Here is a 12216-nt window from a genome sequence, read left to right as displayed (position 1 = left end):
CTACTGTTGAGACTTGGCTGAGGTTCCTTTAACTAACCTCAGACTATGTTGTAACCACTTTTTTCACACTGCAGCTTGCCTTGTATAGCTGGTTGACTAGATATGACACTCGACTATTTCTGCAAGAGCCTCCTGTCAACACATATTTTAAAAAATAAACAGTTTCTTCTGCTAGATAATAAAGGCTTTTAGAACTGGAAGAGATCTCAGAAATTAGCTCATTCAAGTCATTCCTAGTAATAGTGCCCTGATAGGGAATCATCCAGGTGGGATAAAATTTAAGTTTACAAATACTTGAGAACCTACTGTGTGCCAGATGCTTTGATGCACCATTATTCCATTTATAAATCTAGTGATAGAAAACCAAACCCCTAATGTGACTAGAGAGACTGTTTTATACTCTGGCAGCTTTAATTGTTAGAAACTTATACTGTAGGTTGTATACAATACATGCCTTCTTCCAAATCTCAATAATTGATCCTAGCTCCAATAAGCTGGATTCTTCTGCTAAACGGCAGACATTCATATAGCTGAAGACAGCCGTTATGCCACTTATGAATCTCGAATAATCCCAGTCTCTGGGGCTCCCTAGAACAATTTGAACACCAGTATGAAATGGATATATTGAACTGTACATTTTCAGTTTTTCTTTGACACATTCAATGAATATCTTTTTAGAAAAAGCCTTGATGATTTAAATGAAAAAAATTGATATTCTGAAAACAGTAATGAATGAAATGTTCAGCTATTTTAAGCATCAGTAAGCAGGTTTAGTAGCATGTAAGCCAGAGATTGTATCATTTATGTAAAATTCTACTTTATGACCCTCTTTTGTGATTATTCCTCTGTGAAATCTAAGATAGGCCTTTAATCGTCATTAACCCAAATGCTGCTCTCCTTTCTTTTAATTAAAAAAAAAAAATATATATATATATATATGTTGGGACTTCCCTGGTGGTACAGTGGATAAGAATCCACCTGCCAATGCAGGGGACATGGGTTGTGTCCCTGATTCAGGAAGATCCCACGTGCCTGAAGCCCAGGCAGCCGAGAGCTTGCTACACAGCAAGGGGAAGCAGCCCTCGGCATGTCACAATGAAGACAAGCCCCCACTCGCAGCAGCTAGGGGCAGCCCTTGCAAAGCAATGAAGACGGAGCGTAACCAAAAATTCAGTAAGTAAAAAATATGTTGGAAACCAGAGAGACTGAGTTTTTCCATCATATGGGTACAAAGAGCCGTAAAATCTGATCACCCTTAACTCTGGGGAAAGGAGGTGTGGTGGTTCCTCTCGCCCTTCCACAGTGAATGTGTGTTAGGTGTGAGTGAGCTGCCCTCCCCCGAGGCCACAGAGATCCCCCAGACTCTCACAGTGGGAGCCTCTCACTGCCCTGGTTGTAATTCTGGTGCTTAGATAGATGTATTTTCCCAACGACACTACTCCAAAATGTAAATCAGCTCCACCATCCAATTCTTCACGGAGGGAACAACCAGTAGAATCTGTGTAAGTAACAAAAGCTCCAGTGTTAAATTTCAGTGTTGCTGGACTCTACGTTGTCATTAATTTGTGGAATTTCCCCCCTAATTCTGACTGTATTCCCCTTTGTTTTGACTTTAAAACTTGTCCACCATTAGAGAAGCTTTAGACCAAAGGCTATTGATTTTTTCTTCTTAGACGAATAGTTAGGGAAGCATTTCCTAAAACGCTTTATTGGGGGAAAAAACACTCTTAATAGAGATCCTAGGAAAGGGTGTGGTAAGGACTGTATTAGATGCTAATTGTTAGCTAGACTGAGAAGTAGGAATCCAAGAATTAAAAGCCGATTCAAATCAGAGGAAGAGTTTTGACTTTAAGCTTAACAAATATATAAAGATAACTGGACATTGGGCTTTTTCTACAAAGATGCAGAAATAGATGGATCAGTGGAAATCTCAGCGTGTTTCTCAGGAAGTTACTCTCCACCGGACTGGTGCTGGCAGATAGAGACTTCAAGCAGCAATATGCCAAAGTGCTTGCTCCGGGGAAGTTAGAAGGAAGATAACAAAAAGCAAACCCCTTTAATCCTTTAATGTCATTGCCTTTGGGATTTGTGTGTTTCCTAGAAACTCTGAGTGCTTCTCGGAGTGGGAAATGGAGAGATGCAGTAGTCACTTTCCTTGTCATTTACAGCTTTTTGCTTATAGGAATTTGAGACGTGTGAGTGACAAGGTGAATATACGGGATAGAGAAGAGAAGTGTTGTTGAGTGATGAGAACCAAATTGAGTGAATGTTACTGTTCAGCTTCAGGTGTGTTAGCCTGGTGAATTTAAGTAAAAGTACATTTAGTTCTTGTTAATCCTCTAGCTATACAATAAGCAGCAGATTTTAAAGCAAAATGGAATTTCTTTGTCTTCAATAAACAAATTAATACAGTAGAAAAGTAGTGACATTTCGTTCTTTGTTTTCACTTTTATGTAACAAATGCTTAAACAGTTTTTACTAAGTGCCAGACTTCTAACCACTTGACAGATATTTCATTTAATTCTTACAGCAACTTTATGAGGTGTGTACTGTTATTGCCATTTTACAGATGGGGAAACTGATATATGAAGAAGTGAAGTAACTTGCCAAAGGTCATCTAACTGATAAGTGACAAAGGCAGCCTTAGCCTCTTCCATTTAACCCCAGAGTGCCAAATAAATGATATTTTAAAATATGTACCCTGGGACTTCCCTGGTGGTCCAGTGGTTAAGAATCTGCCTTCCAATGCAGAGGATGGAGATTCAATCCCTGGTTGGGGAAGATCCCACATGCCACTGGGTAACAAAGCCCATGTGTCACAACTATTGAGCCCATGCACTCTGGCGTCTGCTCTGGCAACTAGAGAGAAGCTCATCTACTGGAACAAAGAGCCCACTGCAGCCAAAAATAAGTATTAAAAATATTTTTTAAATGTGTGTACCTTAATGAATAAATAGTTGAAGTACTGTGCTAGAGAAAAAAGCAAAACGCAAAAATGCTAGCACTGCAGACAACTAAAAAATAACTAACATGTTTAAATGCATGTCTGATCTCCCAGAATCACTAGGTTCTAGAAATGAGCCTTCGTGGTGAGCCCAGTAGCTGATACTGCACCTGTGGTGATGGAGTGGAAAATAAAATGGGTGGTGGTGAAGAATTCACCTGCCAATGCAGGAGACACTGGAGATGCAGGTTCGATCCCTGGGTCGAGAAGATCCCCTGGATGAAGAAATGGCAACCCACTCCAGTACTCTTGCCAGGGCAATCCCATGGACAGAGGAGCCTAGTGGACTGCAGTCCACGAGGTTGCAGAGTCAGACGTGACTGAAGTGACTGAGTGCACACACGCGGAGAGTATTAATCATGGTAATCCGAGGGCTTCATTTCTGTTGCTCAAATGAAGACAGCAGGTTAGGATGTGGGCCTGTCCAGAAAGGTGAGTTACATCTCCATATAATGTTAGGATTCTCAAAAGGTGACAACTTCAGTGCAAATGGAAAGAAAAAAAATCTGCCGTTTTCTTTAGTTCTGGATTCTGGATAGAATAATAGAGTTCTTCTTAGAATGTGAAACCGTGGCCTGTGCTTCATGAAAATGTGAAAGTTAAACCACCAAACTGAGAAATTAACAGGTCTAAATTATTCAAAACACAACCAGAGAATTAAAGGTTGAAGGTCATATCAATTACAGAAAACATAGGGGATAAAATGAGAAGATTCCCCAGATGCCAAATAGGACTTTCTGTCGGTAGGTGCCCAATATGCTACTGGAGAAGAGTGAAAAAATAACTCCAGAAAGAATGAAGAGGTGGAACCAAAGTGAAAACAATGCCCAGTGTGGATGTGACTGGTGATGGAAGTAAAGTCTGATGCTATGAAGAGTAATATTGCATAGGAGCCTGGAATATTAGGTCCATAAATCAAGGTAAATTGGAAGTAGTTGAACAGGAGATGGCAAGAGTGAACATCAACATTTTAGGAATCAGTGAACTAAAATGGACTGGGATGGGTGAATTTAATTCAGGTGATAATTATATGGAGTAACTCTCAGAGTCAACAAAATGCAGTACTTGGGTGCAATCTCAAAAATGACAGAATGATCTCTGTTTGTTTCCAAGGCAAATCATTCAGTGTCACAGTAATCCAAGTCTATGCCCCAACCAGTAATGCTGAAAAAGAACAGTTCTATGAAGACTTACGAGACCTTCTAGAACTAACACGCAAAAAAGATGTCCTTTTCATCATAGGGGACTGGAATGCAAAAATAGGAAGTCAAGAGATACCTGGAGTAACAGGCAAATTTGGCTTTGGAGTACAGAATGAAGCAGGGCAAAGGTTAAAAGAGTTTTGCCAAGAGAACGCACTGGTTATAGCAAATACCCTCTTCCAACAACACAAGAGAAGACTCTACATATGGACATCACCAGATGGTCAATACTGAAATCAGATTGATTATATTCTCTGCAGCCAAAGATGGAGAAGTTCTATACAGTCAGCAAAAACAAGACCAGGAGCTGACTGTGGCTCAGATCATGAACTCTTTATTGCCAAATACAGACTTAAATTGAAGAAAGTGGGGAAAACCACTATACCATTCGGGTATGACCTAAATCAAATCCCTTACAATTATACAGTGGAAGTGACAATAGATTCAAAGGATTAGATCTGATAGAGTGCCTGAAGAACTGTGGGCAGAGGTTCATGACATTGTACAGAAGGCAGTGATCAAGACTGTCCCCAAGAAAAGCAAATGCAAAAAAGCAAAATGGTTGTCTGAGGAGGTCTTACAAATAGCTGTGAAAAGAAGAGAAGCTAAAGGAAAAGGAGAAAAGGAAAGATATACCCATTTGAATGCAGAGTTCCAAAGAATAGCAAGGAGAGATAAGAAAGCCATCCTCAATGAACAGTGTGAAGAAATAGAGGAAAACAATAGAATGGGAATGAGTAGAAATCTCTTCAAGAAAATGAGAGATACCAAGGGAACATTTCAGGCAAAGATGGGCACAATAAAGGACAGAAATGGCACGGGCCTAACAGAAGCAGAAGATATTAAGAAGAGCTGGCAAGAATACACAAAAGAAAGATCTATACAAAAAAGATCTTCATGACCTAGATAACCATAATTGTGTGATCACTCACCTAGAAGTAGACATCCTGGAATGTGAACTCAGGTGGGCTTTAAGAAGCATCACTACGAACAAGGCTAGTGGAGGTGATGGAATTCCAGTTGAGCTATTTCACATCCTAAAAGATGATGCTGTGAAAGTGCTGCAGTCAACGTGCCAGCAAATTTGGAAAACTCAGCAGTGGCCACAGGACTGGAAAAGCTCAGTTTTCATTCAGTCCCAAAGAAGGGCAATGCTAAGAAATGTTCAAACTACTACACGATTGCACTCATCTCACATGCCAGCAAAGTAATGCTCAAAATTCTCCAAGCCAGGCTTCAACAGTATGGGAACTGTAAAATTCCAGATGTTCAAGCTTGATTAGAAAAGGCAGAGGAACCAGAGATCAACATCCATTGGATCATTGCAAAGGCAAGAGAGTTCCAGAAAAACATCTACTTCTGCTTTATTGACTATGCCGAAGCCTTTGACTCTGTGAAGCACAACAAATTGGAAAATTCTTCAAGAGATGGGAATACCAGACCACCTTACCTGCCTCCCGAGAAATCTATATGCAGGTCAAGAAGCAATAGTTAAAACTGGGCATGGAACAACAGACTGGTTCCAAATCGGGAAAGGAGTACGTCAAGGCTGTATATTGTCACCCTGCTTATTTAACTTATATGCAGAGTACATCATGTGAAATGCCAGACTGGATGAAGCACAAGCTGGAATCAAGATTGCCAGGGGAAATATCAATAACCTCAGATATGCAGATGACACTTATGGCAGAAAGTGAAGAGGAACTAAAGAGCTTCTTCATGAAAGTGAATGAGGAGAGTAAAAAAGCTGGCTTAAAACTCAACATTCAAAAAACTAAGATCCTGGAATTCCAGTCCCATCACTCCATAGCAAATAGATGGAGAAACAATGGGAACAGTGACAGACTTTATTTTCTCGGTCTCTAAAATCACTGCAAATGGTGACTGCAGCCATGAAATTAAAAGATGCTTGCTCCTTGGAAGAAAAACTATGACCAACCTAGACAGCATATTAAAAGCAGAGACATTACTTTGCCAACAAAGGTCTGTCTAATCAAGGCTGTGGTTTTTCCAGTGGTCATGTATGGGTGTGAGAGTTGGACTGTGAAGAAAGCTGAGCACTAAAGAATTGATGCTTTTGAACTGTGGTGTTGGAGAAGACTCTTGAGAGTCCCTTGGACTGCAAGGAGATCCAACCAGTCCATCCTAAAGAAAATCAGTCCTGAATATTCATTGGAAGGACAGATGCTGAAGCTGAAGCTCTAATACTCTGGCCACCTGATGTGAAGAACCAACTCATTGGAAAAGACCCTGATCCTGGGAAAGATTGAAGGCGAGAGGAGAGGGGATGGCAGAGGATGAGATGGTTGGATGGCATCACCGACTCAATGGACATGATTTTTAGCAAGCTCTGGGAGTTGGTGATGGACAGGGAAGCCTGGGGTGCTGCAGTCCATGCGTTTGCAAAGAGTCAGACATGACTGAGAGACTGAATTGAACTGAACTGAAGGGAGGAACGGAGATGATGGGGGAGAACTTTTCAGTATTTCAGGGAGTCGCAAGAGTGATACATACAACTTTCCGCATACCTAGATGTATCACAATAAAACTGCAAAACACCAGGGACCAAGAGAGCAATATTGAAAGCAACAGAGAAAAGAGGGGTTATCTAAAAAAAGAATTCAAACTAATCTAAACTGTAGGCTTCTCAATATTAATAAGAAGCTGAAGATGATGAAAAGTCTTCAAAGGGTGAAAGAAATTAACCATCAACCTAGAAATACATATCTAGCCAAATTCCTATCTACTCAGGATTTAGAAAATATCTTTTCAGACAAACAAAACATCATCTACTATAGCAAGATGGAAAATTTAACCTGAGAGAAAGGATGAAGATGTAAGAAAGTTGAACAAATAAATTTGTAAACTTGTCTTTAAATCTAAATGTATAGTGACTATAAGTTAATAAATATTGAATAACAAGAAAATTAGTTCAGATAAAATAGAGAATGCTTATACAATTAACATATAAAGAAGAAAGAATTGAATTAAAGCATTTTACAGTCTGTATTTGCTTTTCATATATCCTTTTTGGCTAAGTGTCTACTCAAGTCTTTAGCACACTTAAAGTCATGTTTGAGTTTTATTCCAGAAAAATAAATGACCCAATCAAAAAATGGGCCAAAGAACTAAACAGACATTTCTCCAAAGAAGACATACAGATGGCTAACAAACACATGAAAAGATGCTCAACATCACTCATTATCAGAGAAATGCAAATCAAAACCACAATGAGGTACCATTACACGCCAGTCAGGATGGCTGCTATCCAAAAGTCTACAAGCAATAAATGCTGGAGAGGGTGTGGAGAAAAGGGAACCCTCTTACCCTGTTGGTGGGAATGCAAACTAGTACAGCCACTATGGAGAACAGTGTGGAGATTTCTTAAAAAATTGGAAATAGAACTGCCATATGACCCAGCAATCCCACTTCTGGGCATACACACTGAGGAAACCAGATTTGAAAGAGACACGTGCACCCCAATGTTCATCACAGCACTGTTTATAATAGCCAGGACATGGAAGCAACCTAGATGCCCATCAGCAGACGAATGGATAAGGAAGCTGTGGTACATATACACCATGGAATATTACTCAGCCGTTAAAAAGAATTCATTTGCATCAGTTCTAATGAGATGGATGAAACTGGAGCCCATTATACAGAGTGAAGTAAGCCAGAAAGATAAAGATCATTACAGCATACTAACACATACATATGGAATTTAGAAAGATGGTAATGATAACCCTATATGCAAAACAGAAAAAGAGACACAGATGTACAGAACAGACTTTTGGACTCTGTGGGAGAAGGCGAGGGTGGGATGTTTGGAGAGAATAGCATATATATTATCTATAGTGAAACAGATCACCAGCCCAGGTGGGATGCATGAGACGAGTGCTCGGGCCTGGTGCACTGGGAAGACCCAGAGGAATCGGGTGGAGAGGGAGGTGGGAGAGGGGATCGGGATGTGGAATGTGTGTAACTCCATGGCTGATTCATATCAATGTATGACAAAACCCACTGAAATGTTGTGAAGTAATTAGCCTCCAACTAATAAAAATAAATGAAAAAGAAATCATGTTTGTGTTTTCACAGTCATTTATACTTTCTTGTTTTTTGTGGTTTTGTCGCCTAAGTCGTGTCTGCCTTTTTGCAACTCCATGGACTGTAGTCTGCCAGGCTTCTCTGTCCATGGGATTTCCTAGGCAAGAGCGCTGAAGTGGGTTGCCATTTCCTTCTCCAGGGACTCTTCCTGACCCAGGGATCAAATCCATGTCTCTTGCATTGGCAATTAGGCAGATTCTTTACCACTGAGCCACCAGGGAAGCCCATGTTCTTTGTACAAGTCCTTTCAGATATGTGCTTTTACAAATACATTCTCAAAGTCAGTCACTTATCTATTATTATAACAGTGTTTTTTGCAGAGTAAAATTTTAACTTTTGATGAAGTCTAATTTATCAATTTTTCCTTCTGTGAATTCAGCTTTTGGTGTCATATCTAGTAACTCTATTCCTAATGCCAGATCGCTAAGATTTTCTCCAGCGTTTTCCTCTGAAAGTTTTATAATTTTGAATTTGACATTTAGATCTGTGATTAATTTTGAATTCATTTTTATATAAGATATATCTTATATTAGGTTGAGATTCATACTTTGTTATGTAGATGTCCAGTTATTCCAACACCACTGGCATTTAGAAGAGAGGCATGGAACAGATTTGTCTCTCACAGTCCTCACAAGGACTCAATTCTGCCCACAGCTTGATGTTGGGCTTCTAGCTCCAGAACTGTGAAACAGTGCATTTCTGTTAAGGTCCTTGCTTTGTGGTACTTTGTTATGTCAGCCCTAGAAAACTAATGCAAACCCCAAATATATCTATTGTGTTAGATTTATGCCTAAGTATTTCTTTTTTTGAACTTTCCATTTCTAAAGTACTAATTATCTCTCTGGTAAACTTGGAGTATTGCATTTGCAACATATTAAGACAGCAATTTCTCAAATATGTTAGCATTTGTGATCTCTCAGCTAAAGATGAACTCTTTAAAGAGATGCTACAAAATTCAAGTCAGTTCTCTGGGCCCTTATCACTACTTAATTTTTTTCACCTTTGTTATCTCTTTGATTTGCCCAGTTAATTATCATTGCACACTATTTGGCTGCATCATCAAATATCTGTGAAGAAACATTTTGAATCAAATTGTATCCTGACATTCCATGATTTATACTTAGTGCATTTCTTGAAAGTAGAATTAAAGCAAATACTCACTGAATTTTCCCACACTGGCCACCAGTCCTCAGAAAAACAACTTACATATCTTATGGAATTAAGTCAGTTACATTTTCACTAAACAACCTCCCCCCCCCCCCACTTTTTTTCCCCAGAAAGAAGGCATTTTAATGCCATCCCCATGAGGTCTCAGAATTTTTCTTTACTTTCTCCTTTCTCCCTAGTGCCCTCACAACTACCACAATATGAGGCTAAAACTGGCCTCATATTACATTTAAAAGTCAAATGCATTTTCTAAATATTTCTCTAATCTATGCACATCTCTTCTTTGTCACCACGATGCCTTTCTATTAGTTGTCTGGCTCTCCTTGATGGATTAGTTTCCCTCCAGGGTTTACCCCAATGATAGCATCCGAGATTCCTATGTAGCGTGGCCTGCTTAAATGCACTGGCTGATCCTTCCCTCCCAAGCTCAAAGTCCCACGCTGGCAGGGACAAAGTCCGCCTGCGCCGTGTGTGTGTGTGTGTGTGTGTGTGTGTGTGTGTGTGTGTGTGTGTGTGTCCTCAGCCCTAGCTCAGAGCCTTCTCATCACGTAGTTAGCCCTAATGTGTAACAGCAGTGTATAACCCTCGTGTGCCACATGTGTCTACGCATTTAATGAATGAATGAAGAAGAACTCTTGAGTTGAATGATTTTCTTTTAAAATTCAAATTTTATAATCATTTAGCATAAATTATCATTTTTTGGCATTTGTTATCCATTTTGCTGGAAGGTTAGGAAGTTCAATGTATTCAACTTTATAGATACCACCGAAATCTGTAATACCAGCCAGATCTGCTTTTGAGACTTCATTCCAATCACCCAATACTGACCTCATTATTGACACTCAATGTTCAAACTAAATATCAGCAGCCTGAACTTCCTTAGTGAATTTAAACTTGAACATGCCAGGAGCTGCAAGGTCAAGGATTCTCCTTCTGTTACTGCAGGCAGCCTGACAGCCTGAATTACTAGTAAGTAACCTGAGACATGAGAAAGAGGTCCGGGATTTTTTTAGTGGCAGCTCTACTAGTTTGTGCCTGGGTGTTTTCATATATTGGTGAGGGCTGACCAAGCAGATAGCATTCACCTAGATAAGTGATCACAGTGGTGGTTCTAACATATCTATGCACAGAATTTCTGTAAGTGCGTGCTTGTGTGCTAAGTCTCTTCAGTCCAACTCTTTGTGACCCCATGGACTGTAGCCCACCAGGCTCCTCTGTCCATGGGATTCTCTAGGTAAGAATTCTGGAGTGGGTTGCTATGCCCTTCTCTAGGGAATCTTCGCAACCCAGGGATCGAACCCATTGTCTCCTGTGGCTACTGTATTGCAGGCAGATTGTTTACAGCTGAGCCACCAGGAAGCCCATTCCTGTAAAGAGTTCACTTGGTAAAGAGTTCCTGTAAATAGTTTGATACAAAAGACAGTTTCACATAGTGGATGAATTGCTGCTCTAAGGGTCCAGCAAGTAGTTTCCTAACTTTAGCTTCTTCACTAATGGGTCAATGGATGAATACAGTAGAAATTAACTACAGAGAGTTCCAGGATGCCTTAGATAAGAATACTATACTTTCCCAGATAATGATGTTTGTACTGAAACAATAACAACCATGTCAACTTTATGTCGGGGGCTTCCCTGATGGCTCAGATGGTCAGGAATCTACAACACAGGAGGCCTGGTTTGATCCTTGGGTCAGGAAGATCCCATAGAGAAGAGAATGGCAATCCACTACAATATTCTTGCCTGGAGAATCCCCTGGACAGAGGAGCCTGGTGGGCTACAGTCCATGGGGTCACAAAGAGTGGGACACAACTGAGCAACTAACACCTTCACTTTTATCTTCTAGGATGTTAATAACTAGAAGGTTAGGACTCTAACTTGGTAAAATATTAAGCATAATGGGCTTATGTCCACCCAGCTGTGGCTCAAAAATTAAGTTTTTCTGTCTTATCTGGATCTTTAGAATTGCTTAAACAAAGTCTGTGAGTACTCAGGAAATGCTGACTTAAAATATTTCATGAGTGAGTCATCCATCATCACATGTTCCTGCGAGGTATGTAAGATATTGTCACCCTCACCTGCCTGTTCTTATTTGATAAATGCTAATTGATATTATCTGACTTTCAAATGAATTATAAGAAGGTGGATTTGTAACATCCCTTCTTATTAATTTCAGTTGAATAGTTCTGACTTTCACCCAACCCTGATGAATAGCTTGTATCTGATTGCCTTGTATTTGCTTCACACCTCAATACTGTTGAGAATAATATAAAGAAAAGCTGCCTTCCCCAAAATAGGAAGAGCAAAAAACCTAAGGGAGTCTGCATAAAAAAAGATGAAAGAAGAATGAATATAATGGTAATACAAAGGCCCATGGGTCCTTTGATATCATGATCAGTTTAGTTCAGTTCAGTTGCTCAGTCATGTCTGACTCTTTGAGACCCTATGAATCGCAGCATGCCAGGCCTCCCTGTCCATCACAAACTTCCGGAGTTTACTCAAACTCATGCTCATCGAGTTGGTGATGCCATCCAGTCATCTCATCCTCTGTTGTCCCCTTCTCCTCCTGCCCCCAATCCCTCCCAGCATCAGGGTCTTTTCCAATGAGTCAACTCTTCACATGAGGTGGCCAAAGTATTGGAGTTTCAGCTTCAGCATCAGTCCGTCCAATGAACACCCAGGACTGATCTCCTTTAGGATGGACTGGTTGGATCTCCTTGCAGTCCAAGGGACTCTCAAGAG

Source organism: Dama dama, chromosome 9, assembly GCF_033118175.1.
Source record: "Dama dama isolate Ldn47 chromosome 9, ASM3311817v1, whole genome shotgun sequence".
Lineage (NCBI taxonomy): Eukaryota > Metazoa > Chordata > Mammalia > Artiodactyla > Cervidae > Dama > Dama dama.
The sequence above is the reverse complement of the archived record's forward strand: the minus strand, read 5'-3'. Positions refer to the sequence as shown.